Source organism: Camellia sinensis, chromosome 12 (assembly GCF_055761805.1).
Source record: "Camellia sinensis isolate YWXY chromosome 12, ASM5576180v1, whole genome shotgun sequence".
Lineage (NCBI taxonomy): Eukaryota > Viridiplantae > Streptophyta > Magnoliopsida > Ericales > Theaceae > Camellia > Camellia sinensis.
This window is the reverse complement of record NC_138972.1, coordinates 154,825,197-154,833,599: the sequence shown is the minus strand read 5'-3', so window position 1 is coordinate 154,833,599 and position 8,403 is coordinate 154,825,197.

Here is an 8,403-nt window from a genome sequence, read left to right as displayed (position 1 = left end):
AGTCATATGTGGTACATCCATTAGCATAACAGTGACAGTAGGTCTTAAAAGACCGAACAGTAATGATGGCCATCAGTCAGTAAACAGTAGTGGTTCCACGAGGGAACCGACAGAGAATTCTGTCGCAGTATCAGTAACAGTAAACAGTAGGTATTAAGGATGCCACAGTACAGTTCAGAAATAAAGGACATACATTCATTCAGTAAATAATACCAGTTCAGTAAACAGTTCAGTTCAGTATTCAAAAGATAATCAGTTGAACATATCATTACACAATTGTTACTCACAGAGTTCTGGCTACAGTATGCTAGAGCGTGTCTCCCCAGTCGCCAACCCTACACAGTTAACAGGTTGAACACACTAAGCTACACAGTTGGGAAATCTCATAACTTAATCCCTAATTTGCCTTGGTGTGTTCTACAACGATATCCTCATCAAGATGCCTTAAACTAGGCCTAAGAATGCCTAGGATGGGATGAGGATGCAAAAATACACTTAGAAAACATTTGCAAACTTTGCTGAAACTAGGAGCCTCGCTCGAGCGAGACTTTCTCCGCTCGAGCGTAAGTCCAAAATCAAAGGCTTCGCTCGAGCGAGTAATCCTTCGCTCGAGCGGTCTGCAAAACAGAAAAAAATACTGGATGCTGTGATTTTACGCGCGATGGTCGCTCGATGGTCGCTCGAGCGGAGCCCTGGACAAAGGTGCTCGCTCGAGCGGGGAATCCTTCGCTCGAGCGAGGAAGCCAAATCTGGAATTTCCAGATTCGCCTCCAAAGCTCAAACCAAGCATTCTACCACTCCAAACTCGACCTCTTGGGCCCAAATTCTGGAAAACATAACTAAATTCAATGTATAACAAGTTTCAAAGCTCAATTTATGAATTCAAGCCCCAAAGGTGAGTCAATTTAAAACCACATTCAAACCCATTTTCAAGAACAACATTCAAACATGTCATGCATGAGTTTTAAACCAAATTAAAGCTCCAAAGCTTGTTCAAATGAGCTCATTTCTTTTCAAAACCAGATGAAAACATGGTCTATAACAACAATATGAGCATGCATGTACTAATGTCCATGTAATCAACCTTAAAATGCAACAATACTAACATGCATGCAAGAGATGAGCTTCAATCCACCATTAATGAACCAAATCATGACTTAGCTCTACAAATGAGGCATGAATCATGCAAGAACTAGCTCAAACACATCAATAAAGGTTGAGTTCTCTTACCTAGAGCCTCAATTACAAGTGTAGGACCACAAAGCAACAATCAACCTTCAATTCTCCAAGCAATTCACAAGGTAGAACTCAATTCCTCTCCCTTTCCCTCTCTTGGTCGGTTAAGCTCAAGAAATGAGCTGATGAAATGCTCTAATTGAAGTGTATACAAGGCTCAAGTGTGTGTATTTGAGTGGACCACTAAGGGTGGCAATTCGGTAATTAAGTCCAACTCTTTAATTAGCTTATCTAATCTAATTTAATCATACCTAATCAAATTTCAGATAATTACACCACAAAATCACAAAAATCATGATGATCATTAAACATCAATCAGTTTCTAATTCGGCTGCCGATAAGGCCTTCAATTAGCAGTTTAAACATATAAGTATGAACATATAATCATACAATCAAACAGTTAGAATGCAATTTAACTAACATATACGCAATCAATTCGGTTTCCAGTTTCAGTCAGTCAGTTCAGCACTTTTAATCAGTTCAATTATCAGTCAGTTATCAGTCATTATCAGTCTCGTTTAACAGTAATCGGTGATTATCGGTAATCAATCGGTCATTAATCAGTAAACAGTATGAGGGTTGTTACAGTCTCCCCTCCTTATAAAGGGTTTAGTCCTCTAAACTCGAGTTACCTTCATTCTGGAAGAAAACAGGATTCAGTGGAAACAGTTCAGGATATCTTTTGGCCATGTCATCTTCCCTTTCCCAAGTGGCATACACGCCACCGTGATTCTGCCAGTCAACTTTTACTAGCGGGATCTCTTTGTTCCTCAGTTTCTTGATTCGTCTGTTTACAATCTGTATAGGCCGTTCCTCGTAAGTGTAGTCATCACTCAACACTATCCGAGTAGGCTCAATCACATGGAAGGGATCCCGGAGGTAGTCTCTCAACATGGAAATGTGGAAGACGTTATGCACATGCTCCATTTCAGGAGGAAGCGCAACTTGATACGCCACCGGATTGATTTTCTCAATGATCTCATATGGTCCGACGTATCTCGGTGCTAACTTGCCTTTGACTCCAAAACGAGTCTGGCCTTTCATTGGTGTCACTTTCACAAAAACGTGATCACCCACTTCATACTCTCTGTCCCGTCTTCTGACATCTGCATAACTTTTCTGTCTACTCTGTGCAGTTTTCAGTCTTTGCTGTATCAGTTTCACCTTTTCAGTTGTTTCATACACAATCTCGGGCCCAAGCAAAGGCCCATCTCCAACTTCTGCCCAGCAAATTGGAGATCTACATTTTCTGCCATACAATGCCTCAAAAGGCGCCATACCAATACTCGAATGGTAGCTGTTGTTGTAGGCGAATTCAGCTAAGGGCAAGTGACTTTCCCAGTTTCCCTGAAAATCAAGGACACACATTCTCAATAAATCCTCCAGAGTTTGGATGGTCCTTTCTGATTGGCCATCTGTCTGAGGATGATAGGCACTACTCAGTCTCAGTTCAGTACCCAGTGCAGTCTGTAGGCTTTGCCAAAACCTCGATGTAAACTTCGAATCCCTGTCAGAAACAATAGACACAGGCACTCCATGCAGTCTAACAATTTCATCAATATAAATCACGGCCAATTTATCCGCATTATAAATTGTCTTGACATGTAAGAAGTGAGCAGATTTAGTCAGTCTATCAACAATAACCCAAATTGAATCCATACCTTTTCTGGAGCGAGGTAACCCAACGATAAAATCCATCGTGATATGCTCCCATTTCCATTCTGGTATGGCTAGGGGTTGCAATAATCCGGCAGGTCGTTGATGTTCAGCTTTGACCTGTTGGCAATGAAGACATTTGGATACAAAATCAGCAATTTCTTTCTTCATTCCCGGCCACCAGAAATTCTGTTTCAGATCTTGGTACATTTTTGTATTCCCCGGATGGATAGACAATTTCGAATTGTGGCCTTCTTGCAGAACTCTTCTTTTCAGTTCAGTATCATTTGGTACACACAGTCTTTCTTGAAATTTCAGTACATTATTCTCAAATTTGAATCCCGGTCTCGGTTTAGATTCTCTTTCTTCGATGATCTTTTTCAAGAAGTCATCCAGTTGTTGTTTCTCTTTAATCTCCTCAATCAGCGCCGGTTGAGCAGAAATAGCAGTTAAGATTCCGCCTTGTTCTCTCAAAACAATTTCAATTTCAGATTTTTCAAGGTCACAAAGCAACTCTTTCTGTCCTGTAAGCAAACAGGCTAAGTTTCCAATCGATTTCCGGCTCAATGCATCGGCAACGGTATTGGCTTTTCCCAGATGGTACAATATCTGTAGGTCATAATCCTTAATCAGTTCCAGCCATCTCCGCTGTCTCATGTTCAGTTCTTTCTGTGTGAAGAAATACTTTAAACTCTTGTGGTCGGTGTATACTTCACATGTCACCCCGTACAGATAGTGACGCCAGATTTTTAGTGCAAATACTACTGCAGCAAGTTCCAGATCATGGGTCGGGTAGTTCTTTTCATGTGGTCTCAACTGTCGGGAAGCATAAGCAATAACTCTCCCATTCTGCATTAAAACACACCCCAAACCCTTATGAGAAGCATCACTAAATACAGTATAACCATCCGTACCTGTAGGTAAGGTCAAAACTGGTGCAGTCACAAGTCGAGTTTTCAACTCCTGGAACGCTGATTCTCTTTGGTCAGTCCAGTCAAATGATGTCCCCTTCTGAGTTAACTGAGTCAATGGTAGAGCAATTTTGGAGAAATCTTTGACAAATCTTCTGTAATATCCAGCCAATCCCAAAAAGCTTCGGACTTCAGTCACATTTGTTGGTCTAGGCCAGTTCACTACAGCTTCAATTTTCTGCGGATCAACAGAAATTCCATCTTTGCTAACAACATGCCCCAAAAACATAACATGGTCAAGCCAAAATTTACATTTAGACAGTTTAGCATACAGTTTCTATTCTCTTAAGGTTTGTAGGGCAAGTCTCAGATGATGTTCATGCTGTTCTATACTTTTGGAGTAAATCAATATGTCATCGATAAATACAACAATAAAGTCATCAAGGTATGGTTTAAAAATTCTGTTCATGAGGTCCATAAAAGCAGCTGGGGCATTCGTGACTCCAAAAGGCATAACCAAAAATTCATAATGTCCATACCTCGTTCTAAAAGCAGTTTTATCAATGTCATCTGATTTAACTTTCAGCTGATGATATCCCGATCTAAGATCAATCTTGGAAAATACTTGTGCACCCTGTAACTGATCAAATAAATCATCAATGCGCGGTAATGGGTATTTATTCTTTACAGTTACCTTATTCAGTTCACGGTAGTCTATACACAATCTCAACGAGCCATCTTTCTTCTTGACAAACAAAACAGGCGCACCCCATGATGAGGTACTGGGTCTGATGAACTTTTTGTCTAACAGCTCTTGCAGTTGCACTTTCAGTTCTTTCAATTCAGTTGGAGCCATTCGGTACGGAGCTTTAGAAACTGGTTGCGTTCCGGGAATCACATCAACGGTAAATTCAATTTCCCTGTCAGTCAAGTCCCCTGGCAGATCATCTGGAAAAACATCTGGGAACTCTCTGACTATAGGAATACAGTTCACATTAACATTATCATCAGTAGATACAGTCAGTACAGAACACAAATATCCCTTACAGCCCTTTCTAATTAGTTTAACAGCCTTCACAGATGAAATCAGATACGGGGGAGGTACTACTCCAACCCCATTAAACACAAATTCAGGCAGACCAGGTGGACGGAAAACAACTTGCTTGGTCACACAGTCAATAGTAGCATGATATTTTTGTAACCAATCCATCCCCAATATTACATCAAAATGATCAATGTTCAATGGCAGTAAATCAATAAACAGATGCATATCCCCAACAATGATTTCACATGCGGGGTACATATAAGCACATGTCATGGATCCTCCTACGGGTGATGATACGGCTAGCAGATAGTTCATGGGTTCTAAGGGTCTATTCAATTTCCGTGAAAAAGCATGCGATACATAAGAATGTGTAGACCCCGAATCAATCAATACATATGCATTTTGCGTACAGATAGAGAGGATACCTGACACAACGGTCTCAGTATTTTGCACGTCTCCCGATACTAGGGCAAACACTCGGCCCTGCCTCATGGGCTCTTTCCCGGTAGCTTTAGGGTTAGGCTTTGGTGGAGCATTTGATGCTGCGCCGCTGGCTGCAGCTTTGCTATTGCCTTGAGGAGCAGAAGGGCAATCTTTAACCATGTGGCCCACCTTGCCACACCTGTAACAGGCTCCAGATAATTTGTGACAAACCCCTTTGTGCCTGTTGCCACATACAGAGCAGGGTGGAGTGAACCCACTCCCTTGGCTGGGGCTAGTTGTCGACCCCGTATTCTGTTTCTTGTTGGCTGGGTTGTGCTTGCCTTTCTTGAATTTGAAACCCTGCCTTTTACCATGCCATTCAGTTGTTGGTGTTTCAGATTGTTTCACTGCTGCAATGTTCGACTCGGCCATCAATGCCCGGTCGAGAACACCCACAAAAGTCGGTAGTTTCAACACATTTATTCGATCAAGGATTGCAACATTAAGGCCACCTTCGAATTTCCTGACCTTCTTATACTCAGTATCCACCATGTGCGTGCATAACGGGCAAGTTCAGTAAATTTTGTTTCATATTCGGCAACCGACGTGGTGCCCTGTTTCAGTTGCTCAAATTCAGTCACTTTCCTATCCCTGACACACTGAGGGAAGTACTTTTCAAAGAAGGACTCCTTGAACTGAGCCCAAGTTATAACAGTATTTGTATCACGGATCAACATCCACCACCTTCTAGCTTCTTCTTGTAGGGTGAAGGTAGCTAGCAATACTTTGTTCGCTTCTGAGCACAGAAACACCTCAAATAATTTTTCTGTTTCCAGAACCCAAGCTTCAGCTTTTAACGGTTCAAGGCCTCCCTGAAAGGATGGCGGTTTCATTTTACTGAACTTCTGGGTAAGAGCAATAATATCCCCATCATTCACATTCGCATTAGGTTCCGGCTGTACCGGAGGAGGAGGAGGAGGTGGGGGCTGTTGGTTCTGTTGTTGTTCCAGTCTAGCAGTTATCAGTTCTATCATTCTTTCCATTCTTTCCATTCTTGCCTCGGTAGACGAGGATTCAGGTTCATTTGCATTGTCCATTTCACTATAAGCAGTTATAACAGTTTTAAACATAAGCAGTCATTTGTTTAACAGTTTAACACATTAGTATGTATTCAGTCCTAACATAACCACACACTTATCATGCTCATGAGATGCCCTAATCACTTTTCTAGGACACCCTATAGCTCATTTGGACACGTGTGTGCGGTATAACTCGTGGTTAAGTATCGCTCTGATACCACTCTGTCACGACCCAAACCCGGCCCTATGGGTTTAGCACCGTAACCGGCCAGTAATCCGAGATTACCGAAGGCCTGCTTAACAGTAATACAGTAAAACAGAGTACAGGGCCTGGCGGAAGCCAATACAGTAATTAAACAATGTCCAATGAGCTGTGAGAGTCTGTATGCCAAAAAGATTTTTCATGCATTCATACATAAACAGTACAGAACAGTATGTACAATATTGACATCCAATCAAACTAGGGACTCAACCCTACATAACAGTACAGAAAACATTCCGTCTGTACAAAACAGTACGGTCTATACAAAATTTACAGTCACACAGTACAGGGACCTAATCCCTTGATAACAGTACGGTAAACAGTCAGTCTATACAGTACAGTTAGACGGTATGAAGACAGGCGGGGGAAAACAAACAAAACACCCCCAAGCCAAAGCATGGCAACTCGGAACCTCGCAGTGAGGCACAAAGGCTGGCTTGACAAAACTGGAGTTACCCTGACGCTCCTAGCTCCGATCTGGTGCCTGTACACCTACATATATATATGAGTAGTGAGCTAAAGCCCAGTGAATAACATAAAGCGTAAAGGGGTTTAGAATGAATGTCCTTACAGTAATGAAAACAGTTCAATTCAATCAGTATTTCAGTTGTTCAGTACAGTAAACAGTCATATGTGGTACATCCATTAGCATAACAGTGACAGTAGGTCTTAAAAGACCGAACAGTAATGATGGCCATCAGTCAGTAAACAGTAGTGGTTCCACGAGGGAACCGACAGAGAATTCTGTCGCAGTATCAGTAACAGTAAACAGTAGGTATTAAGGATGCCACAGTACAGTTCAGAAATAAAGGACATACATTCATTCAGTAAATAATACCAGTTCAGTAAACAGTTCAGTTCAGTATTCAAAAGATAATCAGTTGAACATATCATTACACAATTGTTACTCACAGAGTTCTGGCTACAGTATGCTAGAGCGTGTCTCCCCAGTCGCCAACCCTACACAGTTAACAGGTTGAACACACTAAGCTACACAGTTGGGAAATCTCATAACTTAATCCCTAATTTGTCTTGGTGTGTTCTACAACGATATCCTCATCAAGATGCCTTAAACTAGGCCTAAGAATGCCTAGGATGGGATGAGGATGCAAAAATACACTTAGAAAACATTTGCAAACTTTGCTGAAACTAGGAGCCTCGCTCGAGCGAGACTTTCTCCGCTCGAGCGTAAGTCCAAAATCAAAGGCTTCGCTCGAGCGAGTAATCCTTCGCTCGAGCGGTCTGCAAAACAGAAAAAAATACTGGATGCTGTGATTTTACGCGCGATGGTCGCTCGATGGTCGCTCGAGCGGAGCCCTGGACAAAGGTGCTCGCTCGAGCGGGGAATCCTTCGCTCGAGCGAGGAAGCCAAATCTGGAATTTCCAGATTCGCCTCCAAAGCTCAAACCAAGCATTCTACCACTCCAAACTCGACCTCTTGGGCCCAAATTCTGGAAAACATAACTAAATTCAATGTATAACAAGTTTCAAAGCTCAATTTATGAATTCAAGCCCCAAAGGTGAGTCAATTTAAAACCACATTCAAACCCATTTTCAAGAACAACATTCAAACATGTCATGCATGAGTTTTAAACCAAATTAAAGCTCCAAAGCTTGTTCAAATGAGCTCATTTCTTTTCAAAACCAGATGAAAACATGGTCTATAACAACAATATGAGCATGCATGTACTAATGTCCATGTAATCAACCTTAAAATGCAACAATACTAACATGCATGCAAGAGATGAGCTTCAATCCACCATTAATGAACCAAATCATGACTTAGCTCTA